The following is a 27186-nucleotide window of genomic DNA, read 5'->3' as shown; positions in this document are numbered from 1 at the left end:
AAGATTGGTTTGAAGTTTCTTAGGGGAAAGTGCACTTATCAGATAGGTTTGAAGATTAACCCCAGCCACACTTTAAAGGATAACCCTTCCTTATTTAAATAGCTTAAACCTTCTTAGATTTAGCCCTTTGGTTGATATGGAGGGCTGCTATCATTTGGTGCAGTTGCTCATTACACAGCAGTAGGGACAAACCCAAGCGCCACACTGATTCATTAAAGTGGCTGTTGCACATGTGTTTCACACTGAACCTCATGTACAGGTACTGTCAAACACAAACTTAAGCTTCCCTCTGGAAATAGATGTCAAATGAGGCAAAATTCTGGAAATGTCCTCAAATCTCTACAGTCTAGGCCTGTGCAAGGTTTAACCTTTCAGAGTAAAGCTCTAAATAATTCACGCCATTATATTATTCCTATATTTTTAAATATTCTTGAATATTCAGCACCTTTAATGTGATTTTCTGCTGAAAAATAAAATACTTAATAAAAACTAGAACTACTGTCTTGCATTTCTATGCAAACTATATTGGATATTGGTGTTACGTAATCTGAATTCAGCCCTGAGAAAAACAACATAAGCACGTAGTTCAGAGTGATGGGTGTGTTTTTGTCCTGTGTTATCAGCATATCCCAGATAATTAAACTATACTTGGCTGGTAGGGGTGGCAGAAAGGGTCATTCCACCCCACATTATTTTGTAGGTTTATTTTTCATGTCCGTCTGCCTTTTAGACAGTATCCATCATCATCAACTTTTCATGTTAAGATTCTCAAACATCATTCAACTTTTGAAATTCTTCACTCGCAGGTGAGTATGTGAAGGCTTATCGCTGACAAGGTAGAACACTGCCATCATCCTCTGGGAGAGCAGGAGGATATCAGCAGAACATACAGGTGCATCTACAAAAATAGAATATCATTAAAAAGTTTTCTTTTTCTGAGATTTTTTCAAGAAGTGAAGCCTCCAAATACTCTAGATTCATTATTACGATGTGAAATATTTCAAGCCTTTTTTTGCTTTAAATTTGATGATTACAGCTTACAGCTCACAAAAATCAAAAATCCACTTTCCAAAATATATTTGAATATCATAAAAAATCGGTCTAAAAATGATTTATGATACAGAAATGTTGACCCTCTGGAAAATTAGGCTCATTAATCACTCAGTCATTGGTTGGAGCTCCTTTTGCATAAATTGCAGCATCCATGTGACGTATCATTGAGGCGAACAGTCTGTGGCACTGTCGGGGTGTTATGAAGCCCATGTTGCTGTGATAGCAGCCTTCAGGTCTTCTGTATTGTTGATTTTGGTGTCTCTCATCTTCCTCTTGTTGGATTCTCTACAGGGTTTCAGGTCAGACCAGCTGGCTGGCCAATCAAAATAGAGAGCTCCACTTGAGAACAGGTTACGCCTCGTTCAGTCCATCAGCATTATTGTTGAATCTTAACAATTCCCTTATCAATGCCTTACTTTCAAAAAAACACATTCTCACATGAGGCAGTCAGCAAAATGTGCAAGCACAGAGAAGTCAAGGAAGTAAACATGGCAGGCAGTCATAAACATGTGACCCAAACAGTGCCACATGTAACATCCGTCAAACACCGATTTCATGCAAGGCATGCACGTTTTTGCATAAGAACTGTTAACTTGTAAAAGGTTTCAATCCAGAGATCATTTTATTTTTGTCCTATGGTTTTTCTCTTTCAAGGGAAATGAGAAAGAGTATTTTATTCTGATTCTAGTTCACGGATTGAAGGGAGCAATTTGTTTTAAATTAGACATCTATCAATTCATCCATCCATTTTCTATACGGCTTATCCCAGCTGTCATTGGGCGAGAGGCAGGGTACACCCTGGACTGGTCACCAGTCCATCGCAGGGCTTAAATTAGACATTTCCAACACAAAAATGGGTATATTTTAGCATGTTGTCATCCTAAACAATTAATTATAACATTTTAGTTATCAAAAGTGTTTATTATAGCCATTAATAGTAGCGTGCTTGTCATTGACTCTCATCTTGTTCAGTGTTCAGAGAGAGAGAGACTCCATAAAATTTCAGTTCTTAACAGTGAAAACCTTTAAATCTACTTTTACTAAAAAGAAAATTCACGGAAAGGAATCGATAAGGAATTGAATTGATGAGCAGAACTGATAATGTAATCAATATCAATAAAATCTTATCAATTCCCATCCCTAAATCAAGCACAGTGACAGCATGGTCAGTAAACCAGTTTCTGGTAGTTTTGGCTTCACTGTGGGCAGGTGATAAGTCCTGCTGGAAAAGGTACTCTGTATCTCCATACAGCTTCTCAGCTGATGGACGCATGAAGGTCTCTAAAATCTCCTGGTAGACAGCTGACAGTGTTGACCCGATAAAGACCAGTGGACCAAAAACCAGTAGAAAACATTGCCCCCAAAAACCATCACTGACTGTGGAAACTGAAACACTGGACTTGAAGCACCTCCACACTCTGGGACATAGATTTCCAAATGAATTGAAAATGTACTTTCATCTGAAAACAGGACTTTGGACCACTGAGCAATGGGTCCAGCTCTTTTACCTCAGCCCAGGTGAGACGCCTATAACATCTGTGGTTCAGGGTTGGCTCAACACTAGGAACAAGTCCACTCCTTGTGAAACTCCTTTAAGTTCTTGAATCTTTGTTTGACAATCCTCTGAAGGCTTAGATCAACCCTGATGCTTGTGCTCCTTTTCTTACCACACTTTTCTCTTCCAGTCAGCTTTCCATGATCATGCTCTGACACAGCCTCTGAGAACAGCCTGGCCTTTCAGCAGTGACCTCCTGCAGTTTACTCTCCTTATGAAGGGTGTCAAAGATTGTCCTTTGGAGTCAGCAGTCTTCCCTATGATTGTGTGTACTGAACCAGAGTGAAAAAAAATTGGACTTTTCTACTTTTATCTGATATTTTGAGATAAGTATAGAAAACCGGTACTGACATGGAAAAACAACGTAGCTATTGACACTAGGGCTGAACGATTTTGGAAGATAATCTAGTTGTGTTTTTTTCCCCCAATATTGTGATTTGATATGCGATTACTCCTTAACTTTCTTGTATTCCTAGACAAGGCTGAGCAATTCTTTAAAAATATTGAATTCTGATGATTTTGACTTGTGTTGCGAGGTCATAGAAATATTGAATCCTCTGCGATTTGAAAATTACAGTAGGCCATATTAAGATTTAACCTAATTTTTGATAAATTTCCCAGCCCAAATTGATACTTCATTTTGATACCCTGCCTTCCAATGAAGGGCAAGAAATACGTTGTGAAATTTGTGTTATTTTTTGTGTTAAGGTACACAAGTTTCCTTTTATATCACACGTCTGACTGGCAGCTTAAAAAGACAATTCTGCAACTCATTTATGATACCCAGACAGCTTATATTCTCCTGCTGACTTTTAGCATGTTATTTCCCATCAAAATGATCACGTCAGACAATGTTAAGGCACCTCATAAAAAGTCTCAATTTAGGCCAGGTATGGGAAAAACCCAAACAATACCCCACCCTATTTGAGATAGGGATTTTTTTTTTTTATTTTCATGACTTGTAAGCAGTAATCATCAAGATTTTAATGTTAAAATAACGACATAAGAAGCTTAATTTCTATCATTAAACTGGTCATCAAACGGTGCATTTACTGGAGGGATATACCACTGGATTTTTCTCTCTCTTTAAAGAAACAAAGGAACAATGCAAATGTATACAGGTAGGTGCAAATGCACCAGGTTGGCCCTACGATGTTCAGAAAACTCTGCTTATAAAAGTTTGCTTATAAGATATCAATGATGCTGAAAGATAATGACAGGAACACAGTGTAGTACAAGTGGCATAAAAGATTTAGAAAATATCAGCAGCTTTACCTTTTGGCAGGAGAATACACCAGTTACAGTGAAGTTGACAATAGAAAATAATGTGATTTTTTTAAGTCACAGCTGTCTCTTCTTCTAAACAGATTCACAGTCATTGCTTCATATTTTCCATGACAACGACAGATGAAGCAGACAGAATTTTCACACGGTCTGTTCAGCAAATAAAAGCGTGACCCTCAAAGAATGAAAAGCACTTTGAACGGTTTCAACAAAGGCGCACCAGGAGGCCTGGTGCGGCGTCTCACTGATAAACAATGTGAGATATCTCAAGGCTTCTACCCCGCGTCTCTCAGCATGCTAAGTGCTGCAACGTTGCACTTTCTCTCTTTTATTCCTCCCCGTCTATTCCACTCTGTGTTTGGATGTCTCAGTGCATCTTACACACCGTTTAAACAGAGCTCCAGAGTTCATCTATATTCTGTATTCATAAGCCGGCCTCTGACAGATGCTAATTGTACGAGTAGCAGCCGGCAGGTCGGGCTGCAGCTTGTGAAACTTGAGGAAACTGCGCTGACAGTAATAAATGTGGAGGACGATAAATGAACGGTCCATTCTGAGAATCCAAACCGTTATTTCTCCTTCCGTTCTGCAGCGACTGAACATGTTGTACTGGAAGTCAAAATATGTAGAAACACACTGTCTGTTCTTTGCACTCATCAATCATGTTTTGAAGCCCCATATATAAAGAGTTCAGCGCTGCATGGGAATAAAACATGAGCCACACACCAAGAAATCCATACCCATTATCGTGGTATGCACGCTTTTCATTTGCTGTATGACGTGGTTGGAGACTTATTGATTTTCATCTCTTTACCCTGCTTTGGATGTGGTGTAAAAGCTTGTTTTCCCTCTCTGAGTTTGAGTCCAGCATGTTGGATGCCATTACAACAGTGCCTGTAAATCAGATGTGATTATCAGCAGTGTTTCTGTTCTTTCAGTGAATTTGTTTTGCAGCCAGTGAAGTGTTCTCGGTCTGATCTTAAAATAAATTTCCCTGAATTCTGTTTATCTTTGTTTTGGAAGGGGTTTCCATCTGCTATCTTATTTCTTTTGCTTAAAATGTAAGCAAGGATCACAACATATCTATTCCCCGCTTAGCAAACAAAGATGGTCCTCTCGTCCACAGAATTCCTATGTTTTTAACCTAAAAGTTTCACAAAAATAATCCTTTCTTTTTTTTGAGTTCCTTGATTCCCAACCTGGGGTATGGGACTTCTTTTCTTTTTTTGGGGGGGGCAGAGATTTCAGGGGGGGTGCAAGGGTCTGTCTGCTCTGAGGCTGTTAGTCGTTCAAACGATCTAAAATCATGATAAAACACATGATTGGTTCATACTAACTCCTTTTTGTAGTAACGCTTGTGATTAATCTTGAAACCTTAACGCTTTAAAAAACAAATAACGCAATTTAATCATATCTTCTAGCTTTTAAAAGCTGGTGAATGTTAGTTAAGATAAAACCAAAATAGTGGGTACATGCTGCAGTGATGAACTGTCTTTACACCGAAGCACAATGAGTCTGAAGTACCACCTTTGTGCGAAGCACATCTTTGCCAATGTTAGCAAAGACTCTAACAACAATACGGGATCAAGCCATGGTTATACCACTCTCTTCAGCTGCTTCAGGACAGTTTTCTTCTTCAGGTGCTCAGAAAAATGCTGAAAAATGCTCCTAACTTTATAGCAAGTCCTGTTTGTTAACAATATTAATATTAATTGGCAAAATAGAAGATAATTAGCGAACTTTACAAGCTGAAGACAGAAAATATGATGCGTTCAGGGAACCTCAGTAAGTTAGACGACTGTATTCCATATGTTATGATTTGTTCAAATATCACATAAAAATGGGAAAATTTAGTTTTTTGATGAGAAACTTCAATAAATAGTGTGAATATGTGTTTATATTCACAACAACCTTTAACAATCTAAAAACAAAAATATACTTAACCTCTTTAGCCTAGTGGGACCAAAATTGGTCCTGCTCGCCTTGACCCAAACAAACTTGCCCTGTGCACTCTACTTTACACAAAAATAGTCATGCTACACATCAAATTAAACAGAAGAAGCTCAGCTAGAAGCCAAAATAAACCATTTTTACCTACACCACAGCCAATTAAAAAAGGACTCAAACCAATGACCACATATCAAACTGGCTGTAGCGCTACGTAGACAGACACTTCTGCCCCCTATGGGATGGTGCTGGGTACTACAGACACAACATGGTCTCATTTGAAAGCCCAGCCTTTACTGAAAATTCTAGTCATGTTTGTGCAGTTTCCATTTGTTTCAACAGTTCTTTTAGTTTTCAGCTCTTTATTTTGTGTTGTTTTTTGTGCCATTGAAAATAAATCTGCTCCTCTTGATGTCAAACTTTAGTCCCTTTGTAAGACTTCCTTTGAAAGAAAACTATATGGAGGTCGGGGTGATTAGAGAGGGGAAAAAAAGAATTCCATGATGCAGTGACCACCTATAATGGCATATGAGTAAAAAAAAGTTTGACACCTGATTTTTCAAATTGCAGAGATTGTGCCAAATTGTGCCTAAATGGCACAAGAGGGGATTTCACCTGGATATTTTTTACTAAAATCTCTCTTATTTTGTCCTGATAACCCTCTAGTGGCATGAAATTTGAAAGAGGTAATGTCAAAATGTGGTGCTTTGGACTACTGGAGAGTTTTGGACTTCAACTGCATTATTTCTATGGGATATATATGCAAAAACTGCAAAAGAAATTAGGCAAAAATGATTTTTTTCATTTGCCAACTTGATTCTCACTGATCCAGTAACATAAATACACATATTTACCCTTCTGAATAAATTTCACAAGTGCCCTCTTCATAATGGTACCTTGATCATTCAAATAGACCTTGTAGTTACAGAGTTATACTCATTTAAAGATGGACTGGAAATTGCAAGCAGAAGCCTAAAAAAAGAGGCTCGGGCTTAACAAAAAATATGCTGTAATTAATCATGATTAATCACAGTAGTGAGCTGATTAACTTGATTAATTTTTTTAATCGATTAACAGCACTAGTTACAAAATTAAAGTGTTTTGGAAGTTTACAGACATGGTTCGACCATGCAAAGCCCAGGGATTGGCCAGATTCCATGTCTGTCAACTGGTAGATCCATCTTGCAAAGCTTGAAACTGATTTCTTATCAGAGAAAGACCAGAGCAATCAGTGTAATTTCAAGGGAAAGAACTGGTACCTACGGATCAATTTTAGTCGTACTGCAGGTCAGTAAGCAATGCTGGCTGGTGGAAAGATTAGCTTAGATGCTAACAGATGGCACTGCTTTATGTAAAGAACCACACTAAAATCTTTTCTTGGTGGAAAAGATGCTATTTCTTGGCATGTCAGACTATGCAAGAAAGATCTTGTTCTGTCTTGGCCAACAGCCTGGCCACACCACTACAATTTGATCCCGACCACTCACCCTGTGCTGTTGTCACTGCTGTCTCCGCTAACGTTTGCAGCTTCACAGGTCGTGGGAAGGCGGGTCAAAGCATGTCGATCATAGCTACAACAGAGGAAATCTATGCGATGATGCCGGTCTTCTGATCTGAAAGGAAGGAAAAACAAAACAAGGACAATTACAATGACGTATGATGTATCAAGAGGAGGACAATATGGATGGCTATCCTTCAGAAAGTGAAGTATGAATGTTGTTTTGTTTCATGAAAATTATCCCAGCTCTCATAGGAGAAAAACAAAACCTTAACCACAGTAATGAGCTAAAGTACTGAGAAGTGAACACAGAGACGTATTTAACCATCTCTCTGTGATCTTATGCCCAGGCATGATTTGACATCACAGGCTTTTTCTAGAGGGAGGAGAGGTTTGGAGTGCCTCAACATGCATTTAAATGCATAATCTCTTTATTATGTAATACTACCATATAATTTTGCTACCCCAAAGAACAAAATAAATTAAGAGGATATAAATATGAGGTCTGATCAGCCAGCTCTATGGGTTTAAAAAGCATAAGAATGACTCATTGGCACATGCAGCTCATTCATGCAGACATACAGTTCCAGACTAAATCCTCTACAGAAGAGGAAATGTCACCCTTCTTGCTTGAATATGGAATCACATGAAACAGAGGCTGGCCTCTTTGAGATGTGCTCAGATGTGGAGGAGTCGTGGCGACCCTGCTGCTCCTCTGTTGCCTCTCTGCTTGAAGGCTTGTTATCAAACACTGCAGCAAATCATTTTATATGCATTTGGACACTGATGAGATTTAGCGTTTTCCCCTCCAAAGCTTTAGTGGAGCACTGACAACACAGATGCCGCCGTCCCTTTGCCCTCCAAAAAACCGGTCAATGTTGCCAGATTCTCCCCTTCCCCCCTCCATGACTGATGACTCGCCCCCTCATGTCTCTGGTGTGCACACTTGAGTGACACAATCATAAAATAATCAATTAAGCACACCTCCTCCAAGTGTCCTTCCAGTCGTCTGAATGTATTTCTCCGCTCTCATGCTGACAGAATATCAAAATGTTTAAATGCACTGTGGTGTGACCTGATTCATAAAGTGTCTGAGGCCCTTTAGGCACACACAGAGGGTTCCTGAATGTAGCTGCACTGTGGTTAAACATACCGTTTCCTCCCCCTCACAGAAAACACGTAGAGAACACAGGTTTGTATACAAGCAGAGGGAGGTGAAGCCAGCATAGGTCAGGAGAAGCCAGACAACCACGTCGGCTGACGCAGTGCAGTATTATTGCCCGATTTTGTGCAAATATGACCCTGTAGTTGTCTACAGGTTGTTTGCAGACAGTATGGAGTGTGTGTGTGTGTATTCAGGTGCTGCCATGGTGTCTGTAGGTGGGACTACACAGAAATGGACCATTCATTACATGCTAAGAGAGTTTTTTGTAGGGGTAAGGTGGATTCATTGATCAACTTGTATGCAAATCCTAGACAAAACTTGGGTTATGCTATCCTTACACCAGAGAACTTTGCTAAAACTCTTAAATAACTCCAAAAACACTGACATCTGAGATCCTCTCACATCTAAAGACCATTTGTCGGCAAGCCGTGGAGTTTTTAATCTCAGAAAAAGATTTTGCAAAGTCTGTGGGTCACTAACTACAAGACTAGAATAGGATTCCTTTTTAAAGTACTTCCCATCATGCATCTGGTGGAAATTCACACCAGTTTTTGAGCAGAGAACAAGATTTAGAAGTAGATGGAGATCGCATTTGATTATATCTCTTGTAACCCAGTATTTCTAAATCATTTATGTCGAGTAGAAACGAAATGAAAGTTAAACATCGAAGCACCTTTGCATGTCACTGTAACAACTGAGGAACTATCTCGGAAACACTTCAGAATAAAAGTACCGTATGAAAACATGAATCATCTCACCACAGAAACAAGCTGATCGGGGTTTTACTTTGAAAATCCTAGTGACGGTTTACTGTAGCTGTCATGTCAACATGGAATAAACAGACAGACAAAGTACACAAACACACAGGTGTAGAGATCTGACGACAGCTCTGAGCAGAGAAGTTTTTTAATCTCTTGAGTTATACACAGACATTCAGCTGCTCTAGAATGGTCCACGCTCACGTTTATATTTTAAAGAATGAAGTGAACTCTTGTGCTCACACATAACACTGGCTCCCATTGGTCATGGACAACGGCTGCGTCACTGAAAAACAATTAGCATACAACCAGACTTAAGAATTACGACAACATCGAACATGTTTGATATTATCATAACATCAAAACTGAAGAAAGACCGCCTTAGAACTGCTGAAATCAAGTCTTCAGACCACCTTACACCTAACGACCGAGACAACAGGAGCGAGCTGCAACTTTAGTAAGACTCCCATGATTTTACTCCGACTTTGGAATTTTGTCTGCAACTTTGTAATCAAAGGAAAAGTCGTTAGGTGTAAGGCCTTTAGATGACTTTCTGCTCCCTGTAAAGCTGCTTAACACGAGACGTGAAGACACCAACGATGGAAGGCTGAAGGATGAACAAAGAAACAAATTTAAGTCCTTAAGACCACTTTAAAGTACACGGATTAGGATCAACGAAGCAAAAGACCCAAAATGGTGCTGGTCACAGCCTTACCAGTAAATATGGCCTAGATTTACAGTAGATAATGATGATATTCACAGCTCAGTTGCATATCAGCATAAATGTTGATAGTTCTAATCCAGGCTGTGGCACTGTCCTGCATGTCTCTTCCCAGCTCTCTCATCCCTGTTTCCGATTCTATCCACTGTCCTCCACAATCAATAAAGGAATAAAAAGCCCAGATTTTTTTTTTTTTTTTTTTTTAAGTGCAAAGGTTATGACACACAGTGCATTCAGAAAGTATTCAGCCCCCCTCACTTGTTTAAATTTTCTTGTGTTGAGGCCCGATGCTACAGTGGAGAAAACAATTCTCTCATTGATCTACACTCAGTCTCCCATAATGACAAAGAAAAAACAGAACTTTGTATTATTGTCTATTGCTAGGCAGAGGAAAGGTTTCCCCTCTCTTAAGCCATGTGCTTCCTGTGCCCTCCTTTAATTGTGAGTCACTGCATGCAGCTCAGACATACTCAACATCACACACGATGTCCAACCCGGCTGCACTCTTAGGGCCGACCTGGTGAAGCATGAAGGTTTTAATTGGATAACTGAAGCTCTTGGAATATCGGAGTCTGTTATTAGCCAAAGACTACAGAAGCATCAGGATATAGACCCTGAATTGGACTGATGGTCATCCATGCTCACAGTTTGATTTGCTTTGTCACTGACTGCATTTAACGATGCGCTCCTTTGCATCTGTTAAAGCAACACTGCCCACTTCACAGCGCTGTCTCGCCTGTCTTTGACTAGAAAAAACATTTTCATAGACCTGATTGCTTAGCACCAACTTGCCAGCGTTTGATTTGAGCAGAATTGACCCTGATTGTGGTGGTGGGCGAAGCAGCGGAAGAGGACACAGCTTTGTTCTGAGCCAAAAGCGCAGCTTAGTCTCTTTCACTGGCTCTTTGAATATAAGCGTGTCAATACAGCCATTGCACACGGCTGCATATGCCCCTCTGGCATGATTCCTCCCCGACTGAATCGATTCAGGCTCTGTTTATCTCATTAGCTTGTAGCGTGTAATCAATCACACAAGGGCATTTGTTTCGGGCCTTCAACCCACAACGTATTATAACTCCAGTCTTATCCTCAGTGTGAACATTGTTCTGTCTGCAGTTATCTGTACAGATGACTGGTATACAGAGCTGTCCTCATTAAAATGATCCTGTTTTAATAAGTGACTCTGATGTCTTTAAAAATACGTACTAATACACACCAGCTCAACTCAGGGAGGCCCACTTTGTTCATCTATGCAGTACTGAAATGATTTGCTTCCTCTTTGCTTTTATAGTTCCCTTTGGATCACAAGCTTGGACTAAAATCCAACTCCAGCATTTTATAGGGTAGTAACTGCACTTGTTCTGGACTTGACTGGAGTTGTTGTACTCATGAGTCACATCGCAGTGACAGATGTGGGACCGCAGACACCATCAAACTGCTGCTGGCTGAACCCTGCCTCTGGCTAAGCACAGGATGATGCCTTTGCCAATTTCCCTGAGCCGCTTTGATCACCATACATCACTTTCAACAACCCTACCCCGATGCTCACACATCACAAACCCCCACGTAAACAATAATTTTACTGTCAAAAATACCTAGATGCAATCAAATGAGACAAAAATGTCTCTGTTGATTCACTCTCATTCAAATCTTTCATGCAGTGGTGCTCAAAGAGGAAACATTATGATCTTTCTGTCTGCAGGAAGTCCTGGGGTCTGACCATGTAGTCCTCTTGGGTTAGGAAGGCCCCTAACTGAGTGCAGTTTTTAGGATACAATAATAAGCAATGTGCTTTTTAATCTCTACAAGAGTGGAGCTTTTCTGCTTCTTTAACAATATAATACAGCATGGTATACCATGAGCCTTCCTCAATATAATAGCTACTACCCCCACCTGAAACAGAATCTCAAATAGATCTCAATGCAGAGCCATGGACTTATGCAGCACCAGTATTTGTCATATGATAGCATGAAAGCAAAGCCACATTTTGCATTGCAACCACTCAGTGTGGAAAGCATGGCTTTTAAGCTTTCTTTCTGTTTTTATTTAATGTCAAAAGGCCAAGAAAAACAGAAAATATTTGATATAAAAATCAACTTTGCACATAGGGGACAGTGGACCATACTGTACAGGACTGGAATTTCTTTTTAGAAATGACAATGTGTTGTTTTAATAGCAATTTTCAAAAATCCGTTTTCAGTGTTTGGAGATCCTACATCTAATACAATAAGTTAAACATAAAAAAAATAGTTTGGATTTCATTAAGTTGAGGTAGTGCAGAAAAAATGATACCAAACTAGAGCTGGGCAATCAATCACAAATTGCAGAAGTTGCAATATTTCTTTAACTTAAAAGGTGTCAAAATGCCAGTATTATCTATATTCATTTTTTGCAGCAGCAGAGATTTTATGCACATTATGTAAACATTCATTTGTAAACACAGCAGTCTGTTTAACTATGAAGTACTCCTCATTAATCCCTGCTTGCATCGCTTCAGATGTGCCAAACTGCTGATGGCAAAGCTTCACCTCCTCCATCCCAGCCTCCTCCTTTAAAGCTTAAAGCTTCTTGCACCCTCATATTCAGATTAACGCTACTATGGATTAATTGCTTCTGAAATTATTTGTTTTCAATACACATTGGCTTTGCTCTAGTCAAATCTCTCCATTTATTAAAATCAAGGTTACAATAAATAAAAAATAATACAAATTCATCAATATAACATAATATGCCATGTATTTAACCTCATTTAAATGTCATAATGTACAAATAAAATACAAATGAACTATCTGCCACATTGATAGGCCCCTGTGTAAAGTATGAAGGGCAGGTATAGAGCAGAAATATCTGTTGAAGTCCACATGTGTGTAAATAAGTTCAAGAAAAAATCTAAAATGGGGAAAAAGGCCAAAAAAGATCATTATTATAAAGGGTTGGAGAAAAAAAGTCCATATTGGTGCTTTAGAGTGATCTGAGGATGTGGGGAAATAGAAGTTAATGGTACTAGAAAATGGTTGCTGTTTTAAATCAACATTTAACATAAATGTTCCTAATTTGAAGGTAATCAGGGGTCTTCGTTTAAAGAAATTAGACATTTACAACATTAAAAAATGTTTTTGAAGTGAAATACAGGTCTTGGATTTTGTTGTCAAAGAGATATTCTTATTAAATACAGAAACCTGTCAGTCATTCATTGGCAGAAACTTTATTTTTTCTGTAACTGTGGGAATTTGTGTAACCTTGCAAAGCAGATGGATACATCCCTTTCCGTGTTTTTCACTGGTGAATCCATCTTGCAGAGCTCCCATCTGAACCGTTTGGGCCTGGTTAGAAAGTGACAGGACCAATCAGGGATGAGGAGCAGTACTTTCAGGCATGAAGGTGCTGAAGAAAGCAAGCAGCATCGGTGCAATTATGGCGGAAGAGCTTAGCGTGGATGCTGCTAAAGCACCAGTTTTATCAGAACTTGATAACATTTCTTTGTTAAAAGAAGAACAAAGAACAGCACTGAGTTGTTGTCTTCTCAAAAACGACAAAAATCACGTACTGACATTTCCATAGTTGCCATGTTTCGCGTTATTCCTCAGTAGCTGCGCATGTGCACCTCGGTCGCGGCTACGTCATGTGTTTTGTTGCTCTGATTGGCCCGTAAAGATGTGACAGATAGAACGTTCATCCAATCACAATCCGAGTTTTTTCCAAAGCCACTGCCCCTTCCCAAGTGCTTAGTATTGAAGGTTTTCCAGATGGATGTGTGAAACACATCCATCTGACGTGTCAGGTTAGGAAATTTGTGCATAAGATAACCTGATATCGATCTTAGGCCCCTATATCAAATCTAATCAAAATCATATCGAGGCAGGTTTTGTGATATCAGAGAATATTGTATTGTCCAAATTAATGATATTGATATTTTATCGGGATGAAACTGGTGATTTACACCCCTAATCTTAGCTTAATCTTACAATGGATGATGTTTTTGCTGAACTCCATGGGCCCCCAGTTTGGCTGGGCCCCAGAAAGCTCACCTTTAACCCCCCCTTATGTGCGGCCTTGTCTCCACATGACTATTCTTGAATGTGCATGGCTTTGTTCAACCATCTTCAGGTACAGTGGGGGTCTCTGGTCTCTGGCACCTTTATTTTGGGGGTTGGGGGCTGAAAAGTTTGAGAACCCCACAGTGGAGGCAGTGCTGTTCGTCAGTAAGGGGGAAGTCTTTACTTTCAAAAGTCAGAGTGAAATACTTTTTCAGGTTTGTTTTAGGTCGTGGTCCTGCTGGAACACCTATGACCTCTGATGCAGACCCAGCTTTCTGACACTAGGCCCTACATTGCGGCCCAAATTTTTTTGATAGTCTCAGATTCCATGTTTCCTTGCACACAGTCAAGGCACCCAGTGCCAGAGGCAGCAAAATAACCCCGAAACATCTTTGAACCTCCACCATGTTTGACTGTAGGTACTGTGCTCTTTTCTCTGTAGGCCTCATTCTGTTTTCTGTAACAGTAGAATGATGTGCTTTTCCTAAAAGCTCTACCTTAGTCTCATCTGTCCACAAAATGTTCTCCCAGAAGGATTGAAGCTTACTCAGGTACATTTTTGCAAACTCCAGTCTGGCTTTTTTATGTCTCGTATGGTCTGAGCTGACACTTTTGCTCCCTGAGTCTGCAGGACAGCCTGAATTTGTGTGGAAGTTGACTGAGGATGTTTATCCACCAGTCCAACAATCCAATTTCCAACTATACAATTTTACTTCCTAAGTCCTCAGACAATTCTCGGCTCCTCTTTCTCTTCTCCATGCTTGGTGTGACACACACAGGCACACACACCCAGCACCTGTGACTGCCACAGGTGAGTTTAAATAAGCATCACATGCTTGAAACAAAATGATTTACCCACAGTTTTAAAAGGGTGCCAATAATTTGTCTTCTTCTGTCTTTTTTCTTTAGATTTTTTTTGTTGTCCCAGTGCACATAAAGACAATAAACACATGTATACCAAAAACATTTGTAATAGCAACAATTTCTGGGAGAAATGGTGTATTTTCTAGAAAAATTCCAGGGGTGCCAACACTTTCGTCCATGACTGTATAAGTCGCATAGGTTAACATATTTTAACCAGTGATGACAATCTTAAAAATCTGCTTTGTGTGATTGTACTGATATCAGTTTACCACCACTTGTTTAAAGCAGGGGGATATTTCGTCCTCACAGGAGCCTTAAGATTTAACATCATCATGTTAAAGGTCTGTTTAGTTGATCTTTGTGACTGATGTCTTGCATGCTAACAGATAATGGCCACGCTTCAGGAAAAACCCCATAATCAGCTAACCACAGAGTATTTACATGACTTCTCTTTGTATGAACATGAAGGTCAAGTTGTGAGTGGGTAAAAATTATATACTGTGCACGCACTAGTCCAGGCTGAACTTCTGCTCCAATAACTCGCTCATATTTTAAAGTGAGAATATTCAGAGCCATCATATCTGTAGTTAGATGGTGTGGACAGGCTCAGTAAATGCTGCCTGAGGGGCACCAAGCTGCAGCCTGCAGGACTGTTTATAAACCGCATATCAAACATGCCGGTTTATATTAAACCCTGAACATGAGGGCGGGTATCTGTCAGTGTTTCCATGTAGAAAAATGAAAATGTAGAATTTATCATGACAAAATAAGAGTCCATCACACTCCTGGTGCCAGTCTTTATATCATTTATAAAGAGATTACAATAATGATTATGAGCACGAGCAGCTTAAGCTCTTTATTTTTCATCGTTATTTAACGGTTTGTTCCTGGTAATTAATTCTCATAGCAAAGAAGCTCAGAATATTAATGCTGGTGCAAGGCAGGTCAGATTCACTGCTCATTGCTCTTACAAAAGGAGTAATTAGAGAGTCCAGAAAGCAGAAAGGGGATAAATGTGCACAGTAGATACTCCAGCAGGTCACCTTGTTCTCTGAAACTTTGACATTAAATCAATTTTAGAAACGACTTGGCTTTCTGACAGCCACATGAGCCAAAATACACCAAAGAAGCTCTCTGTCCTGGAGGAATAAAGAGGGATTGTTGGAGAAAACAGCAACAATTTAACACGTTTGTAGCAGTGACATCTCAGCATTCATGAGAGAAACACGGACACTTCGCCTTTGTCGTCACCCTTGAGCTGGTGTGATTCAGAGATGCAACACTGTGAGTGAGACATTACTGGCGCCTACTGCACATGAAATGTCATGCAAGCAATGACAGGAACAATAACAACAGGCTAGCTGAGGCATGTCATCTCTCACTCCTCTGCATGACGCATGACGCCGTGTGACAGCTCTGAACTTCAGAAACGCTGTGCAGGCTTCTTTTTTCACATTTGTTTCCTCTATTCCTCTCCTGCCTGTCACATACGTTGTGATGTTAAACATCTATGGCATCCATTTCTATAATCCCAAGCCTTGCAAGTTAAAAACCATAACAAGACTGCCTAAAACTGCATGTAAACAGCACATTATGATTTCAGAAACAGGGATAAACCCTTATCTGGATTTGGAGGTACTATTCCAAATTGGACAACTCCAAACAAAAACAATATACTGTGGCATGCATGCACCATAACATTCCCTCTTACAGTCGCCATCTACCTGTGCAGGTGCAGCATCATTTTCAGCCCTAGCCAAGTGATGCATCAGCAAAAGAACCATTACCATGGCAGCGAGAGGGTCTCACCTGTGGAGTTATGAAGTAACTGACCCCCAGTTTTACACAGGGTTTTGCTCCTTTCCTAAAGAAGCTTTTGGTTTGCACAGCAAGCGCAGTGATCAGTCATCAGTGCATACCAGCAGGGCCAAATTTACACAGCACAACTCCAAGTGTCCCACTGGATATCAGCTGCAGCAAATGCACTAACTCTTACCTCAAAAATCCACAGACTCTGTCTGCACTGCGTTCCCATTTAAGAACCCACAGACAGCAATCAAGCTCTCCCAATGGAAGTAGTCCTGAAGTACTGTGCCATCTAATACAGCCCTGAGCAGCTTGTGACTAAGGCAGCTTTCACATTAGGGGCCCAGTCCCGGGATCCAAGTACACTTAAGCCACTATTTAGTGACACTATTTAGAGGTGTGGTGTGGAGGCTATTTGAAGTCCTAGGTGACTGTGACCCATCAATTCCGCTGTTGCAAGTCACTGCTGCCATTAGCTGTCATTAGCTCCTTGGTCATACCAGGTGGAAACCGACAGATAGTATAGATAGGAAAATGTGTCTATTGTTATTCTCAATTTGGTGCTAACTGATTCCTCTATTAAGGCACTTTCTGATTGCAGTGTTGCTGACCAACATTAAGCTCATTGGTATTGGCACATCTTGGGCCCCAAAGCAACAGCCCAGTTGCCCTAATGGTTAATTTGGCCTTGCACACCAGAAGTGCCACTCTGCTCATGAGACATGAGTCTATTTTCAGCAGAGCTCACTACCAGCATGCGTCACTTTGAACAGGCTACACTGACCCAAACAGGAACATACATGGACAAACAAAGTGGACATTCAGCAAATTTCAAAATAAAACACTAGTTTCAGACTGCTGGTCATTTATCCCACCATTTAATCTTATTTCCTTAAAAACTGAAGGAAAATTAACAGCTTGCACAGGCACAGTAACTTGCTGTTTGTATGCCATTCTCTTTATTAGCATGTAAACTGAGCTGAATTATGCTGCACTCTGTACCACCATGGGAACAGACAGAGAGCATGAGCCAACAGTCAGAGAGAAGCAACTGAACACAGCAGACACAGAGCCTGTAGGCAAGCTTTGTCTATCAGTAATAATAACAGGATAAAATACAGCTGGAAGTTTAAGGGAGAAAAGGGTCCAAATCCTGACCTGTCTATGTTGAACATTTCCCAAAACCTGTGGTGGACCGAGTCAGGTAAGGAACTTTACATCCCCTGGAGTACAGTTAACCAGTATTCTTGGCCACCATTACTATGTGTAGACAAAAGAACACAGTGTCATGAAATGGAAGGAACATGGCGCATGTGTAAATGTGCCTAGATCAGGTCGTCCTCACAAACTGAGTGACCGTGCAAGAAGGAGACTAGTGAGAGAGGCCACCAAGACACCTATGACTACTCTGAAGGAGTTACAAGCTTCAGCAGCTGAGATGGGAGAGACTCTGCAGACAACAACTGATGCCCAGGTTCTTCACCAGACAAAGCTTTATGGGAGGGTGACAAAGAGAAAGCCACTGTTAAAGAAAACTCAGTTTAAATCTGGACTAGAGTTCACCAAAAGGCATGTGGGAGACTCCATGATCAAGTGGAAGAAAGTTCTTTTGTTCTGTGAGACCAAAATGGTGCTTTTAGGCCATCAGAGAAGACGCCAAACACTGAACATTACCACAAACACACCATTCCCACCGAGAAGCACGGTGATGGCAGCATCATTCTGTGGGGATGCTTCTCAGAAGCTAACTCTGGAAGGCTTGTAAAGGGAGAGGGAAAAGAATGTGGCAAAATATAAGAAAATCCTGTAGGACAATCTTATTCTATCATTCAGAACTGTAGCTTGGGAGAAGATTTATTTTACAGCAAGACAATGACCTGAAGCATACAGAGAAAGCTACACAGAAAAGGTTTAAAGTCAACAAGTTGAATGTTCTGGAGTGGCTGAGTCAAAGCCTAGACCTCAATCCAATAGAGAATTTGTGGCTGGACTTGAAAAGGGCTGTTCAGACCTCATCCCTGTGCAACCTGACAGAGCTCGAGCAGTTTTGCAAATAAGAATGGAATAAAATCGCAGTGTCCAGATGTGCAAGCCTGACTGAGACCTATCATCACAGTGCTGTGATTGCAGCCAATGGTGCATTTACTGACTTGAAGGGGGTGAACTTTTATGCAACCACTTATTTTGCATTAAATATTTGTAATCAATTTACATTACTTCTTAGAAAGATTTATTCATTTTGACATTAAAGAGTTTGTTTAAATAATTTTTTTGTGTCCAAAAAGTCAAATGGTATTGACCATGACTGTTGCAGTTTGCGCTGTGAAAAAACTTCACAGGTGTATGTGCAATTAAAATGCAGTAACCAGAATCAGGAAGAGTAATGTGGTTTCTTGCATGTGCATGTAAACCTCACATTCTGAATATGATAAGAATAATGCTCCTAAACAGGATACTCATGTCCATGTAAGTGCACTCACTGAAGTGGCAATAAATGAATTCCTCTCACTGCACTGACACTGTCCCTTCCTTGTTGCTCCATTTTTGCTATGTTGGACGAGAAGTATAAATAAACCACACAAGGAAGCACATTTATTAATATTTCATCTAGATTAATTCCATGCTGCAATAGAGTCCATCTTCTGCAGTCAAAACAGTCACAACTGCTGCCTACATTACCTCTGGTTATTCAGAATAAGAAAACCAGACAGTCCCTCTGTGCCAATCCTATTTCATACTGTGTAACAAGGATGATTGCACCATGGAGGAGAATGAGTTCAGCACATTCAGCATCCATGGTAAGAAAAGATGTCATGGTTTTAATAGTGTTTTTGTGGGGTAGATTAGTAAATCTGATTGGTCTCAGATCGAGAAAATCACTTAGAAAATTGGAGCCACCATGCATTCAGCCTGGCATTTCTTCTTGTTTTGCAATCATCAGCTTTATGCAGAGGTCCAAATCTATGGTTCATTTAAAAAAAAAAGCTGTTTCAGTGTGATGCAGTGGTGAAAGGTGTGCAGCGGCACTTGGATTCAACACTAAACTACAAATCATTTTTCTTTTTGTGACTATCTCTCTCAAAGCATTCAAAAGCATCTAACATGATAGAAAGCAGGAAAGAATGTGAGTGGAGAGGGGATGTTGGTTTCTGTAGAGAGTCTTAATACAACCTTGACCAGTTAAATATGAGCAGTAGAGGTTGGCAAAGTTAATAAAAAATGTGAACTGTTAATCCTGAATCCATTAACAAAGATGTTATCTTTGATATCTGTTGATCTGTTCTGTTTGTTAAAGTTATTCTTCGAATCTACAAAAATTTAGACAGTCAATCCCTGAGCTGTTAATGCCTTCTTTCTGAAGTTTTGAGGCACAGACCAAACATTCACACACTTATATATTATCTCTGACAAAACAGAGACATTGGGCACTCTCATGCATCAAACTAGTCAGCAAATTTAAAAACAGAGGAGAAAGCAGCCAGTTTCAACTACATGGCCCTACAGGCAGCAGAGAGGAAGATATCAAGAGCGTGTATATTGTAGAACAGGTGGCACACAGGGACGATATCAACAAAACTTTCAAATAAGCACAATATTTCAACTTGCAGAAACTGAATTTGTACAACAAACAGTACAGTCAAATAGAGTTCTGCAGCTTAATGACCGATTCAGACTGGGTGCATGTCTGCAGTGTGACGGCTGTTGTGCACATCCACTGTCACAGCTGTCATGTGCGCTGCATATTTGCTGTGTCTCTCTGCTTTCAAAACCTGGTCTGTCTTCATAACTTTATTGTTGTTTAACTGTGCCACAAAAAAATCAGAATAAAAGCATAATGAATAAATGAGTTTAGTTTCTCCAAAGAAATGCTATTAGGCATTTATTTTAGTTTGAAAAGTTTCATCAAGAAGCGTAATCAATCTGTAGCTGCGTTTCCATTACCCTTAGAAATGCATAAAATCTAAATAGCGTAATAAAAAACTGGAAATGGAAACACCTGAATTTTGAAAAACCTCTCAAATATTGCTAAAACTTTTTTTTTGCTCTCATGAGGAGGTTTTTCAGACGTTACGATATAGAAATATATAAAAAATGAGTAATGGAAACACTTTTTCTGCATTTTCACATCACAGGATGTAACATACGGTTTCACATGACCACTTCACTTTGAGACAACATGGGGTGGTGTGTGTGGACAGAAGAGGAGACGAGACTTTTCCTAACATCATACTTATACCCTTATACATGGCTTTACCATACATACGGACTTTGCCTCTGAACTATCATTCATTGCCTTCGTCTTTTGTTCAAAATTATCAAGGTAACCGCTGTAGATGTAACCATAACTGTACCAACAAACACCAGGAGTTAAACGTCCAGCTTCCTTGCAGCGGAATCACGCGGGATGAGTGGAAACATATTCAAAGTGCAATTGTATGTAATGGAAACCCAGCTAGTGTTGACCTTCCCTCTGAAAATTCTACTGTTGCAAAACCAGTGATATCCCCAAGCAGCAATTCCCCTAGCCAGCTAAATGCACAGTAGTCTAAATGAAAAAAGCTGATAAAACAGTCAAACTAACCACAGGGTCTTTGTATCAGTTAGTGCATGATGTGAGGCTGGTATGGCGAGTAGAGTGTGGCTAAAGTAAGCAGCTAGCTCTGCCAGCCATTGCTCTTTTCAGATTAATATCATGTTCAATGGTTACTCATCACTTTGGTTTAGTTAGTTACGATTCTAAATACTGCTATGCTGCACTGTTACTATTACATGCAAATCGCTAACTTCTTATGTTTTCTTCCAGTGAATAGCCAGGGTGGCAGTGGCCATACAGCCCCACAGCTTAAACAGCAGTGAATTTCAGTGTGACAATAAAGCTCAGAAATAAAAATGATGTTAAACTGCTCAGGGCCAGCTAATAAAGAACACACTGAGCTGGGTGCTACAGTTCAGTGACCCAAAACCCAGTCACTCTCATCAAGAAAAGGCAGTCACTTCCATTTTAAAAATGGCTGGTATGTAGGGTTAACAGCTTCCATTTATTGGGCGATTGTTAAGTCAACAAGCTTTTGTCCAACCAAGATCACCCTGGTTGGCGAGTCGCGCCCTGGTTGTTTACCTGAATGACCAATCGATTGGTTGGTGTGAATTTAGTCGACCAAGTTTTTCTTTGACTACAGGCCTACTGGTATGAAGGGCTGGATAAAAGTTTCGTAGCTAAAGCATCTGCTGTGAAAATAAAGTTAGAAGCTTCAACTAGCACACTAAATCCCCTGTTACTGGCCAGCAGCATTGAGCAGCATTTCATTATTCAAGTGCCTGGACAGAATGGCATTCCAGGCTCATTATTCCAAATACACTATAAAGAACTGGAGGTGGTATGCTCTTACTTGAGTTACCCACAATCCACTTTACCTAATGAGAGCAGAGGTGAACTCAGTAAGGAAAATGGCGTTAATGGAAACCAGATTTCATACAAGTTAAGGTTAGCACTAGTGAATAAATGAGACACAATGTCAGAAATCATACAAAGCTTCATCCTACTGTCACATATGTCAACATACATTGCAGGGAAAATGTGGTGAATCCTATGTCAATATTTCACTGAAATCCTTTTAAAATAACAAGTAGGCATCGAAGCATTTCCATTCAGAGAGCCATCCTTGATAATTAATGTCACCATGACAGAAGGCCTGTTTGTTCATTACATCAGAGCACCTCATCTGTCCTCTATCAGGATCAACAGAAATCAGATTGAAGCTGTTGATGAATTCTTATACCTTAGTAGCATCATTAGCACTGACAATGGATTCCTGATACACACCAAGGCCCTGCTTAATAATGAGCAAGCTTTTCTTTGTAGATTGCATCAACATTTACATAATGAAGGTGAAGATGCAGCTCTTTACAGCAGCGACATGTTTGTGCTGCAGCGTGGCTCTGAAACGAGAGGGGAATCAAATGGGAAATCAAGGAAGGTGATGTCTTCAGTAGAGAAAATGTCTTTACATTCTGAGTCCACTCAGCCTTACAAGATCTCTAACATTAGTGCCCATTAAAGGGATAGTTTGGTATCTTTGGCCAGGAAAGGGGGGGCTGCTTGAGTGTCTGCAGGCACAGAAACAAAGCAACTGTTCAGCCCTGGGAATAGAATAATTGTTACTTAAGTTGGTTGAAAATTGCCTAACAATACTGGGGCATTTAGTTTATTTTTAAATGGTTCCGCTCCAGTGCTAGCATTGCTAAATGTTAGCCAGATTCTGCAAACTATTTCTCAACTTTGACCAAACGCAGCTGTAATCCCATCTAAAATTATCTGCAGTGTCTCCTGTTTTCTGGGTCTTTTCTTGACTTCATACAGGTTGACTTAATGCAATTTTAATTTGCACTAATGCAAGAAATGTGACATTTTTCACCTAGAAATTCTTTGGATAAATTGAGCTCTTTGCAGCTTTCTTCCTCCTGTGACCGCCACATCCACATGCCCTGTCACACTCCTCATACCGGACATTTGCATGCTGCATCCTGCACCCGCGTTGCTTTAATTTTTCAGGACATGCACAGTAGCGAAACAAACCAACCCAGGGGATACATGGCAGTCATGCTGCATATGCACAGTTAACAAAGAGTAAACCTCTAGCCTTGAAGGAGCCGTGCTGACCAGCATCTCCTGTGGCTTATATACATGACAAATACCTTATACAGCATAATCTCACCAAACTATACTGTGCTATCACTTTAAGGCATCTTATCCCTGCTAAACGCAGCATAAAGTCCCACTGCAGGAGGTATATTACATATGATCGATCAAATATTTGGTGATATAAAGTTGAAAAAATCTTTAATCTACCAGTTTTACTCAAGAGGAGAGCTTATATCGCTTTTGGAGCTACAAAAACTAAACACACGACAGTGTAAATGAAAGAGAAAGTTAGTATTACATCCCCATGTCCCCTTGCTTTCCACTGTGCACCTATTACAATTTTTACTATGCAATCTTTGTCAGTCAGTTTTCTCTTTATTAGGTGAGTTGTTGATCCATAAATGCCAGTTTGTTTAATAGTCTAAGAGCGTTACCTTGTGTGAAGAGCACATCTTCCCAGGATTATAGGACTCCCTTTTACCAGGTATATTTTAATATTTCATTCTCCTCTTTAAACAATCAGATAAAACATTTGGTGCCCTGATATCTTCTGCTGTTCCACATTAGTGATGGTGATAAATCTGTGCATCAAGCAGTATTCTGCATTAGTAATCCATTCTGTCTTTGAGGAGTTTGGGCGTAAGTTACCAAATAATCTCCCATCATGCTTCCAAGTGATCATATCCCCCCTGCAGAGATGGACAGACACTTACAGTTCCCGTTAAAGCTGGGGGATTTACAACAAAGCCACTGGGATTTTCTCAAGAGGGTAATTGAGAGAGCTTGTTTGTGCCTCAAAACCAGCACTTTTCGTGTGTTGTGTGTTTGCCATTTCTGCTGTCTAATCTGTGAGTAATTACAGCAGCCAGCCCTGGAAGGAACGGGATGTTTATCACACAGTCAAGGAAAGCGTAACAGCTCATACTGGAGATTAAGTGCCAAAACCGCTCATTATTTGGTTGTTTCAGCTGTGAACAAACCCAACTTCAAAATCTGTGAGGAACCTAAAAATGAGCAAGTTTGGCAACTTTTGCACTCATGGATCCTAAACTTCGACATGTTTGAAAAATGATTAATAATGGGGTGAGATTTGGTTGATCGGTTTCCAGGTTACACCCAACATCCATTATTGGCTGGGGGTCCAGGGGATAACTCATTCATATGTGCAAAGGCTACAGTGTATGTAATGGGGATTATGTGCCACAGAGACAACATCATATCACAAGAGTTCAGTTTTTGATTTGTTATTTTGCATGAGTCCTAATTATCCTTGTTTCTTCAGTAGTGGACAAACCAAAAATAACGTCCTCTTTATGAGGTTTCATGGCCATTGTGGGTTCTCCAGCATATTGAAAGGGCTGTTAAGGTGAGCAGTTTTATTATATTGCAATCTGCTGCAGGCCAATAACACCAACGAAAACAAATGAAACAAGTAACCAGAACTAACACCAGGCTGTTAAATCCCTCAGAGAGGTTTCCAAAATAAAGTGAAAGTACAGTGGTGGGTCAAGGAGGAGGACTGGGCTGTGATTGGCTGTGACTGGTGTAGATGCATGTTGTGTAATTAGGATTTATATGACAGCGCTAGTTAAGTGTATGGGGTAAAGCCCAAAGCTCAGTCCAATTTCTATGTCCTTTTTGGAGAGCCTTAGAAACAAAGTAGTAAGTGGTAGTAGGTAAATCTTCCCCTACAAAACTGGACCAGTGTTAATATCGTCGACTTAAACTATGACTAAAAATGTTCATCGACAGCCTTTTATTCCATGACAAAAACAAGACTAAAACTAACAAAAATAGATCTGTGATGACTAAAACTGACTAAAAGTATGTTTAATTTTTGTCAAGATGACAAAAACTAGACTAAAATGTAATGCAGGTTTTGCTGCACATTCAAAATCTGTGATATTTCTCCACTGTGGGTAAATCTGTCAAAAAACAATGCATCCGTTTCTATTCTGCCTCTCAGCTGTAGGAAGCAGGGACCCCAGGTTTAGGAGAGTGCAGAGAACACACTACCATGATTTGGTACCAGATTTAAGCAAGAGACTAAATGCTTGGACTAAAAGTAAAGACTAAAATGTGAGGACTTTTTATGGACTAAAACTAGACCAAAATGTTTTGAGTTTTTGTCCACTAAAGCTAGACTAAAACTAAAAAGGATAGAAATGACTAAATTGGGACTTAAACTAAAATACATTTCATTTAAAGACTAAAGCTAGGACTGAAATTAAAAATAACTGCCAAAATTAACACTGGATTGGACGACCCTTCAAGTTCTTGATGCACCATCAGTAGTCATCCACAGCATTACTGATAACAGAAATGACAACTCTAGAGCTAAACAGCATGGTTCTAGATGTAAAAAAATCTCATTGATTTTCAATGTAGTGGATTTAATTATTGTTATTAATGCCAGAAATATCCAAGTCAGCCTTATCACAAGCTGCCTGACTATAAAACAATGGTATAAGCTCATGTACATGACAAAAGTAAGCAAGAAATCAATGTCTTTTACCATAAGCATGATTTATTTGTGGCCTCTATCAGAAATACTACAATACCCACATTGTCACAGCAACATCTGATTGGTAGACTCTAATGGAAATGTCTGTCAGCTGGCTATGATGACTACTAATGCCATCATTAAATAAAGCAAAGCTTAAGCAAACTACAATCTATTACATTATTAATGAAAATGTAAACACCATAATAAAGATAAGTGTGGAAAATAAGGTGCTTATCACTGGTGTCTGCCAAAATCTCATATCACCATTTTTCATGTTTTCATTATTATTATCACTTTTTAAAGATTAGTGCTATTCTTCCCCCTTTACAGCTGTCAGGGGGTTTACCAATTTTGAACCAATAAAAGGTGTTAAACAGATGCTGACTATCAGCAATTCAGGGTGAAAACTAGTTGAAAAATTCTGCTTACTTTTTATTTTTATTTTTCTGCATTCCCTGGGAAGTGGTGATTTTGGAGATAGGAGATTTTGGCTCAACAATAGCAATACATGGTTTGAAAGCTTTAAAAACTATCCTTTACAATGATTAAAGAAATCACTATGGATTATGGGATATGTAGTACCTTCATCTTTATTACAAAATACATACACTAACTCAACTCTTCTCCTCTGTTGTTCCTCAACAGTGGAATAAATCACCCAAATTCATTCAATCTGCAGATTCCTGTTCTACTTTCACCCAGCTCTATAGAGGCTTGGTTCTCAACTGGTGGGTCGCAAACCAAAAGTGGGTTGCAAAACCATTTACAGTGGGTCAGTGTCTGCCTGGGAAAGAAAAGGTGCTAGAAAGTCTATGATATGCTTTTATTTTGAAGGATGTGTCTATATGTCTTTGCTTTGTCACTTTTTTGTTCCAACTCAAGTCCCAGTTGCCTCAGATTTCATTAGAAACACATGTTTATGATTGGAAATTTTCAGAGATTTGGGTTACAATTGGTCAATAAGGGATGATGGTGGGTCCTGACGTCATATCAGTTGAGAACCACTGTTTTAGAAAACACTATGCACTTAGCTAGACTCTTCTCCATTGTTGTCCCCAGTTGCAGGATGAGAAAATACAGTTGGCTTGCACTGTCCTGCCCACTACATGTAGAACAGGCACAGGGGTTAGCACGGATCTTCACAGCAAGAAGGTTCCTGGTTTGCTTCCTGGTCAGGGCCTTTCTGTGCATGCATGGCTTCTCTCCAGGTACTCTGGCTTCCTCCCACCACCGAAGACCACTCATTAGGTAAATTGGTGATTCTAAATTGGCCCTAGGTGTGAATGTGAGAGTGCCTGGTTGTCGGTCTCTATATGTCAGCCCTGTGATTGACCGTCGACCAGTCCAGG

At 39.9% G+C, this 27186-nt stretch overlaps 1 protein-coding gene across 4 annotated transcripts in view; it reads right to left on the bottom strand.

Moving 5' to 3' along the window:
- The window catches only part of b3gat1a (beta-1,3-glucuronyltransferase 1 (glucuronosyltransferase P) a), a 199659-nt gene that overhangs the window by 142904 nt on the left and 29569 nt on the right, over positions 1–27186 (bottom strand). For all 4 annotated transcript variants that reach the window (XM_041813679.1, XM_041813705.1, XM_041813715.1 and 1 more), the window contains exon 2: positions 7327–7452. The gene's annotated coding sequence lies outside the window, so the exon portion shown is untranslated. The remainder of the gene's footprint in view (positions 1–7326; positions 7453–27186) is intronic.

Source organism: Cheilinus undulatus, linkage group 2 (assembly GCF_018320785.1).
Source record: "Cheilinus undulatus linkage group 2, ASM1832078v1, whole genome shotgun sequence".
NCBI classification, from domain to species: Eukaryota; Metazoa; Chordata; class Actinopteri; order Labriformes; family Labridae; genus Cheilinus; species Cheilinus undulatus.
This window is presented reverse-complemented; position numbering and strand designations above follow the sequence as displayed.